Genomic DNA, 9,803 nt, shown 5'->3' with positions numbered 1-9,803 from the left:
AAACCATATTTCTAGGCAGACTTAAGTAATTGTTAGAATGAAGTGCCACAGGAATGCCAAGGAGAATTAATTCCATCTGGGAGGCCAAAGAAGCTCAACGAAGAAGATGGCTTTGAAAGTGGCCTTGAAGGATGCATATTTCATTAAACAGGTAAAAGGGACAGTGAAGGACAGCAGAAGCAAAGGCAGGTTGGCTCTACAGCACACACTGAATCTAGGGAATGGAGGCCTTTAGATGCCAAGAGGAGTTCACCTTTAGAAGCAATGAGCCATCCCAGGAGTTTGAGGAGGGGAGTGATGTTCTCCATGCTGAGTTTTGAGGGAAAGAGCACCGCAGCACTGTGAAGGAGAACGAAATTATTTTAGTGGTGCATGTGAGAAATAATCAGGATCTGAGGGAAATGCAGGAAAAACTAGGGAACCACAAAAAGGTGCTCAAAAGCCCAGTCTATGTTGAATCATAGACCTGTACCTCTGAAACAAATAATACATGTTTAAAAAAAAAAAAAAAAGAAGAAGATAGCAGGAGGGGAAGAATGAAGGGGGGGAGATCGGAGGGGGAGATGAACCATGAGAGATGACGGACTCTGAGAAACAAACTGATGGTTCTAGAGGGGAGGGGGTGGGGGATGGGTTAGCCTGGTGATGGGTATTAAAGAGGGCACGTTCTGCATGGAGCCCTGGGTGTTATGCACAAACAATGAATCATGGAACACTACATCAAAAACTAATGATGTAATGTGTGGTGATTAACATAACGTAATAATAAAAAAAAAGCCCAGTCTATTGGATGCTGAAAGTGAGGGATATGAGAGAATTAAAGGTTACTGAGGCTTCTAGACTAGGTGACTGAGAGGGTAATGATTCTAGTTACCACAAGAGGGAGCACAGTGGAGGAAAAATTTCAATAGAATAATGGAGTTGAGTTCTTGGTGCTAGTGCCATGCATGTGGAGCCACCTCATAGCAAGTTGTCTGGAGCTAGACTCGCAAGCTGGGATGATTCCCATGGGGCCATGAAGACACAATAAGAGAAGTTAGAGGACAGAGTCCTGGGAATACCTCCATTTAGAAGTACATGTGGGTTATGGTTACCTGGGATAGGGGGTGGTACTTGTTAGATTAGGCAGGCCAGGGTCTGACTGAGGGATTTGGGGATTGGGTGCAACTCTTAGTGAATGAGAAGCCAGAGAACAAGTGAATGGGCCAGGCTGGGGAGATGCAGGGCAGGGGATGAAGGTTGTGTACACCGTCTGGGGGTGCTGTAGCAGGAACAATTTTAATCTCTTTTTACTTAAGAGTTTGTCTCTCAGGGAGTCATGAGCAATGGTGGGAGGTCTCCAACCAAGAATCCCTAACACACCGGAGAGTCTGGCTTTAGTGACAGTTCATGGATAACCTTCTCCTTTCATTTACTGTCTCAACACACACCTCCCTGAATGTGCTCCCAGACCCCCGGCTTTTAATTTACTTTCTTTCTATTTATTGTTACCTTCTTTACAAGCAAACTGAACTATAAAGGTTAGCAACAGGGAGATTTTTGTGGGATGAGATGGTTCTGTATTTGATTGCAGTAGTGGTTACACAAATTCACACGTGATAAAATGGCAGAACCTCACCCGTTTTTGTTTTTTTTTAACAATGTTAGTTTCTTAGTTTTGATGTCATACTATGGTTTTGTAAGATATAAGCATTGGGGAAACTGGGTGAAGGATATAGGGTTGTCTCTGTGCTATCTTTACAACTTCCTGAAAATCTGTAATTATTTCAAAATAAAAAATTTTTTTAAAAAGGCACATGAGGGATACCTGGGTGGCTCAGTCAGTTAAGCGTCTGCCTTTGGCTCAGGTCATGATCCCAGAGGTCCTGGGATCGAGTCCCACATCGGGCTCCTTGCTCAGTAGGTAGCCTGCATCTCCCTCTGCCTTCCTCTCTCTCTCACTCTCTCTCTCTGACAAATGAGTGAATAAATCTTAAAAAAAAAAAAGGCAGATGATCTTGTATAGTCAATCTCTCTTTGATATCTTTGTTTTTGACCAGTTGACTGACAACAAATTTGGGGCCTTTTTTTTTTTTAAGATTTTATTTATTTATTTTGACAGAAAGAGAGAGACAGTGAGAGAGGGAACACAAGCAGGGGGAGTGGGAGAGGGAGAAGCAGGCTTCCTGCGGACCAGGGAGCCCGATGTGAGGCTCGATCCCAGGCCCCGGGGATCATGAACTGAGCCGAAGGCAGACGCTCAATGACTGAGCCACCCAGGCACCCTGAACTTGGGGCCTTTCTTAATACCCCTTTAATTGTTTTTTATCAACCCTGAAGTTTGTTTTTTTTCCCCTTGGTTTCAATTCTACTTGCTTCCAGATCTGTCTGGCTTGCAATTCCAATACTACTGTGTCATCACCATTACACATATTTTACTATTTTGAAAAGGATAGAAAGATATACTATAAACAAGATGTAACTGCATATGTTCACATATATAGGTTTATAGGACACAGCTTCATCATTCAAGAGGTTTAACAATGACCGGATGGGCTTTTTTTAAAACTCACCATCCACATGTTTATATATATAGGCTCTATATTCTTGTATTAAAGAGTACAAGTTCCAAGTAAAGAGTACTTGGAAACTGAGAAGAAAGATGGGCAAAGGGTATGCATAGGCAGTTCACTGAACCAGTAATCTAAGTGACGAATATGTCTATGAAAGAAATGCTCTACCTCACTAACAATCAGGGAAATACAAACTAAAAGCATGAGATACTGTTCTGGAGAGCTGCGTTTTGGCAGTACCTAGTACCTAGTACCTAGTACCTAGCACCTAGCAAAGACAGGTGTACGTACATGGTGACCCAGCTATCCCAACCTTGGATATATATTCCAGAGAAACATTTTGCACAGGAGATGGGTAGGAGGTATGCAATGGTTTTTGTTGTTGTTATTGTTCATTACAGAAGAAAAAGATGGATAAAAAAGTAGAAGGTTCACATTGAACAAACTCTGCAGCAGTCAGAAATAATGAACTAGATGTGCACATAGCATTAGAATTGTTCAAAACCATGAGGTCAGGTGGAAAAAAAAAGAATACAATCTATGGCATAAATCATTTGTATAAATTAAAAATTTATACACATTAAAAAACTAATTTTTCCAGCTTTATTGAGGTATAATTAACAAATAGAAGTTGTATATATTTATGGTATACAATATGATGTTTTCATACATGTATACATTGTGAATTGATTACCACAATCAAGCTAATTAACACAGTCATCCCTCAATAGTAATCATTTGTGTGTGTGTGTTTGTGTGGTGAGGACATTTAAGATCTACTTTCTCCCTCTTTTTTTAAAAGATTTTATTTATTGACAGAGATAGCGAGAGGGAACACAAGCAGGGGGAGCTTGAGAGGGAGAAGCAGGCTCTCCATTGAGCAGGGAGCCAGACGAGGGGCTCGATCCCAGAACCCTGGGATCATGACCTGAGCCGAAGGCAGACGCTTAACGACTGAGCCACCCAGGCACCCCTAAGATCTACTCTCTTGACAAAGTTCAAGTATACAATACAGTATTGTTAACTATAGTCATTGTGCTGTCCATTAGAGCTCTAGAGTTTATTCATCCTGTGTAACTGGAACTTTCTACCATTTATAATCTTAAAGAATACATTAACAGCCAAGAATAATCACAAGGACATTCTCTAGTTACCTATGTCTGGGGGCAGGGGGAGGACAGAGAGGAAAATAAAGAAATTGTAGATGCTGTAAACAAACAAAAAAAGATGGGCCTTGTGTAGATGGGGGTTATCCCAACTCTCTGACCCTAAGACCACCCATCTCCCAAATGAAAGCATCCTTAAGCTTTGTAAGGACGATTAGTGTTAGCCATTGTAACAACACTTACTGTCATTGATAGGTAGCAATGTGAGGAAAATTAGGGTGAGGATGATGCAAATTTTATGAAACAAAAATATTTTATGGAGATCTAATCATCTTTGTAAATTAGGTAAAGTTAAATTAAACAAATATGTTTCTCAAATCATTCGACTAATGTTTAATTGGTTAATGCTAAATTAAAACTGCAATTTCAAAGTGTGGTTTTACAAATGTTTCAAGAATGATAGCACTCTATATTTTCCTTTTATGTTTATCATTATTTAAGAATTTGTTATGGAGAACATAGAAAAGTATACAATTCATGGTTGTTTATTCTAGTGAATGATCGCAAAATAACGTATCATTACCCAAGACGAGAAATGGAATAGCACCAGAGAAGCCAGAAGTCCCTCTATGTCCTACCCCAAATCCTACATCCTTCCTCCTCCCGAGACGTTTCTGTCTCCTAGCGCCGTAGTTTACTTTGGCCTGTTTTTGAACTTCAGTTTCGCACTTTTAAATGCCTTCGTACAGTAGGAATTTGAAAAATATTCTAAGGCTGAATATTACATTTATGCCTGAAACTTCATTTTATCAGTAGTATTTAAAAAATTTTTAGTTTCCAACTATTCACGACTAATATATAGAAACCATTTTTGTGTGTTGGCTTTCTATCTTAAGACCTTATCAAACTCACTTATTAGTTCTAGGAGCTTTTTGTAGCTTTCTTGAGATCTTCCATGAGGACAGTCCTGTCATCTGTGAATGGGGACAGTTTTTTTCCTTTCTAATTTGTTTGCCTTTTATTACTTTTTATTGCCTCATTGCACTAGCTAGGATGTCCAGTATGGTATTGAATAGCAGTTGTAAGAGCAGACATTTTTCCATTGTTCTCAGTCTTAGGGGGAGAGTATTCAGCCTTTCACCCACTAAGTATGACGCTAGCCATAGGCTTTTTGTAGATGTCCTTTAATAGAAGTTCCTTTCTCAAAGGGGAGTATGTCAGAGGGGGAGACGAACCATGAGAGATGATGGACTCTGAAAAACAAACTGAGGGTTCTAGAGGGGAGGGGGGAGGGGGATGGGTTATCCTGGTGATGGGTATTGAGGAGGGCACGTTCTGCATGGAGCACTGGGTGTTATGAACAAACAGTGAATCATGGAACACTGCACCAAAAACTAATGATGTAATATATGGTGATTAACATAACAATAAAAAAAATAAAAAAAAATAGAAGTTCCTTTCTCTTTCTAGTTTGCTGAGAGTTTGACTGTGAATAGATGTTAAATTTTGTCTAAATCTTTTTCTCCATCAATTGATACTATCTTCAGATTGTTGATAGGATGGATTACATTGATTGATTTTTGATTATTGAAACCAGCCTTGCATTCTGAGCATAAACCCCATTTGGTGATGGTGTACTAGTGTGTGTGTGTGTGTGTGTGTGTGTGTGTGTGTGTGTGTGTGTATTAGCTAATATAAATTAGTTAATATTTCATTGAAGATTTTTGTATCTATGTTTATGAGAGGTATCAGTCTGTGATTTTCTTGTACTGTCTTTGTCAAGTTTTGGTATCAGGATAGTGCTGGTCTCATAAAATAAGTTGGGAAGTATTTCTTCCCCTTCTGGTTTGTGGAAGACATTGTGCAGCATTTGTGTTATTTCTTCTTTAAATGTTAGATGGAATTAAGCAGGCAGTGATACAATCTGGGGCTGGAAATTCCTTTTTCAGAAAGATTTTGACCATGGATTTAATTTGTTTAACAGTTTTAAGACTACATAGATTACTTATTTCATTTAGGGTAAGGTTTGGTAGTTTGAAGTTTTTACAGAATTACTTCATTTTATTTAATTTTTGAATTTATGAGCATTGAGATGTTCATAGTGCTCACTTATCCTATTAATGTATATTGAATTTATAGTGATGTTCTCATTCCTGATCTTGGAAATTTGTATCTTTTATCATTTTTCTTTTCAGTCTTCCAAGAGGTTTATCAATTTTATTGTTATTTCCAGAGAACTAGCCTTTGGTTGTGTCAATTTTCCTTATTGTTTTTTTCCTGCTTTCAGTTTCATTAATTCCCACTCTGATCTTTATTATTTCCTTCCTTCTGCTTCCTTCAGGTTTATTTTTCTCTTCTCTTCTTCATTTATCAAGGAAGAAGCTTAGATAATTGGCTTGAGATTTTTTAATTTAATTTAATTTAATTTTATTTTATTTTATCTTATTTTATTTATTTGACAGAGAGAGAGAGAGAGAGAGCACAAGCGGGGGGAGTGGCAGACAGAGGGAGAGGGAGAAGCATATTCCCTGCTGGGCAGGGAGCCTGATGTGAGACTTGATCCCAGGACCCTGAGATCATGACCGGAGCCGAAGGCAGACGCTTAACCAGCTGAGCCACCCAGGAGCCCCTCTTTTTCCTTTCTAATATAAGAATTTAATGTTTGGAGATTTTCCTCGTTTTTCTTTTACTTATTGATTTCTAGTTTAATTCCATAATGATCAAAGAACATATGTTATATGACTCAAATTCCTTTAAATTGTTAAAGTTTATTTTATGACCAAAGATATGGTCTATGTTGGTGAACATCCTATGTGCACTTGAAAGGAATACATGTTCTACTATTGTTGGATGTCAATTAGGTAAGTTGGCTGATGGTGATTGTTCAATTAGCAGTTATATAATCTTGCTGATTTTCTGTGTACTGTTTCAATCAATAACTGAGATTCAATGAATGGATAGAAATTGCACAATAAGTTATTGTTTTTCATCTCCACAGAGAATGGAGCAAAACTTGATGAGTCTTGCAATGAGAGAATTGATTAAATGTAAGGAAGAACTTCTTAACTGAAGGGCAATTAAACACGGAAATGGCTTTGCATGGGAGGCTATGGAATCTTGCTCCCATGTGATTTTTAGGAGGAAGCAGCAGCTGTCGTGGGTAATGTAAACTCCCAGAGTACCATCAGGGAGTGGGATGACTGAACCAGGTGGCCTCTTGAGGTCCAGATCTTGTGGATGATTCCTTTTTGGTCTAGAGAAGTAGAGGGAAATGACCCTCAAATTCAAAGCAATTTAATATTATAAAAAGAATCCCAAAACATCCAGCATTCCCAAGTTCCACTTTGACCCTGTATTTTAAGAGTTGTTGTGAAAGTCCTTGATGAGGAAGAACTAGGAAGGAAAGACTCATATGTAGAACATTCCAGATTTCCCCTCCAAGGTCACTGGAGATTCTGTTGGAGCAGGTCCCCCCAGCCAACCATGTAGGCTACACCTCAGCTCTGGGTCACTTTTGGAATTTTCTCCAGACTCCTGCCAAGTTCTGAATTGCTTATCCCTCCCTTCCTATTGGCATTTACCTGTATCTCTGTTTCAAGTTTCAAAGTTTGTCTTTGAGTGACCTCCTCCCTCAGTTTCCTCTTGCCCTCCCAGGCTCTTTCCCCTCCTTTCTAGGTTGATGCAGGACAGGTAAAGGGCTTCCCTGGATGTTTGTGTCCTCTGCCTTAGACACAGAACCCTGACCCTGTCTATGTGTGGCAGTCGACTTGGAATCTGGGGACAAGCCTATTTCTTGCATACTCTGATCTCGGAAACATGCCAGTGTTTACTGTTTAAGCAATCTCAACAAGCCATTTAAGCCCAAATAGAGTAAATTCATCTTTTAGCCCACATCCACAAAACTTGCCCCAGAGTGGGCTACGGCTAGTCTTTGCCTCTGGTGGTTCCAAACTGATTCTAAAAGTTTCTTCCAGTAGATTTACACAAAATAAATTTTTTCCCTTGGCAGAGCAGCTTGGTTTGATTTGGGTTATTTGACTACAAAAGCCCAGAGGCCAAGCATTTATTTAGAAATATTAGGAATCAGCAGCACAAATGAGATTGAGTTTTTGTGAAAAGTTAAAGATTTCTCATTTAGGGGGGGAGTTCACAAAAGACCCCATTAGCCAAGCCTCACCAGTAATTAGTCTGATTTCTCAGGCGAGAGGCAGGCTAATTGTCTGCCATCCATTCCAGAGGCCTAGAGACACTTTAAAACTACCACCCATTGAAAAATATCTTCGGAGAATTTTCTGCTGCGTCTAAAATCTTTTCTATTAACTAAATGTCCAAACTGAGATCAATATATGAAAATATGAAAAAAATGGCCAATTATAAACATGTCTTTTTTTTTTAAGATTTTATTTATTTATTTGACAGAGAGAGACACAGCGAGAGAGGGAACACAAGCAGGGGGAGTGGGAGAGGGAGAAGCAGGCTTCCCGCGGAGCAGGGAGCCCGATGCGGGGCTCGATCCCAGGACACCTGAGCCGAAGGCAGATGCTTGACAGAGCCACCCAGGCGCCCCTAAAGGACACCTAGGTGTCCTTTCAAACGGCAAACCCATGGGCCTGCTGGGACGCGGGACTATAAAGAAGTGGGAAGGGGCTGCTACTTATTAGCAGTACTGTGAGGTACACGTCACGATCCAAGTTTAATACAAGAGGGAACTGAAGCTCGGGGAAGGTGGGTAACTCCCCCTAGTCACAGGATGAGCTCGAGGCAGAGGCGGGATTCAGTGAATTCCCGTGCGTGAGGTGCCCCTGGCCCTGCGCAGAGTGGGGAGCGCAGCGGCATGGACTTCGGGGTGCCGGAGGCTGGCTGCTTGGCTGGCCCTCTGCGGACTTGCGGGTGGTCCAGTTGTCATCGCATGATCCCTCAGGGACAGAAGCCAGTGACCCGGTGTACATGATAAGGCCAGTGTTGAAGCCAGTGTAGACAGGCCGGCTTGTGTCTAACATGTGCTCGCCTGCAAATCTGGACTTGTGTCCTCAGTGGCCCCTCTGGGGTACATGTAGGGAAGCACACAGCATGGGGGCCCACAACAGAGGCGTGGGGCGGGGGTTGGGGAAAGGCACCATTTAAACTGTGCAGGACGCTGCAGCGGCGCTGCGGCCGGACACTTCGGAAATGCCCAGAGGTTTCTCACCGAGGAGACGCCGGGAGACATTGGCAGCTCTGGTGTAGACAGCTCACTCACCTCCCCAACCCCAAAACATTCTTCTCGAGGCATCGGGGCTCCCCAGCCTTCAGCCCAGCTGTGGTAGACAGCGCTGGCCTCTCCTGACAAGGGGGCGGGTTGGTGGTTGCCATCAGCCTCGGGTGGTCGGCTTGACTCTCTGCTCCTGGTCCCCCTTGGCGGTGCCCCATGGCCTCTGGCACTTCCTCTCACGCTGCACCCCACCATCTGTGAGCAGTCACATCACCGGGGTGGGGTGAATCCCCTTCACCTTCTCTCGTGTTCCCAAAGGTCCAGGCCTCCCCTTTCCTGAAGAACTGTCACGGGTTGTGCCGAGTCTTGTGGGCTCCCAGAAACCCCATAGAAATAGACCCTTGTTGGGCCTGTCCTGCTGGACCCTCAGAAACACCAGATGTGTCTGAATTTGTAGTAGGGTAGAAGGCAGGTTTGTGAGTTTTCAGTGCTGGAGTATCTAAGGCTTTGTTACTAAAATGCCGCTTTCAAGGGCTTAGCCCCAGACCCTCTGATTTGGTAGGTCTGGTGTGCTGGGGCCTGGAAGCTGCATTTTCAATAAGCTGCTCAGGGATTCTGGCACGAAGGTGGATTGAGAAACACTGGTGTTTGAGCTGCAGCTCTGCCCGTGTGTTGGCTACTGTGGTCCATCTGGCTGGCTCGATGCTGAGCTCCTGACGGGCAGGGATGATGGTTCATTTTTCTCCACACCTGCATGTCTACCCCAGTGCCTGGCACACAGGGGGACAGCAATCTGGGGCATGCATGAGAGGAGGTCCGGTGCGAGGAGACTTTTTACCAAGTTAAAGAACTGTCTGAAAAATCATCCTGTTCTTGGCGCACTGCGTTGATGGCAGGCCACCCTCCCACATGCTGAGAGTAGAATGTGGACAGAGGGCGAGGGGAAAAGAATTT

Source organism: Callorhinus ursinus, unplaced genomic scaffold (assembly GCF_003265705.2).
Source record: "Callorhinus ursinus isolate GAN/ISIS: 27379988/994484 unplaced genomic scaffold, GSC_fseal_2.0 scaffold2, whole genome shotgun sequence".
NCBI lineage: Eukaryota > Metazoa > Chordata > Mammalia > Carnivora > Otariidae > Callorhinus > Callorhinus ursinus.
Note: the sequence above shows the minus strand (reverse complement) of the source record.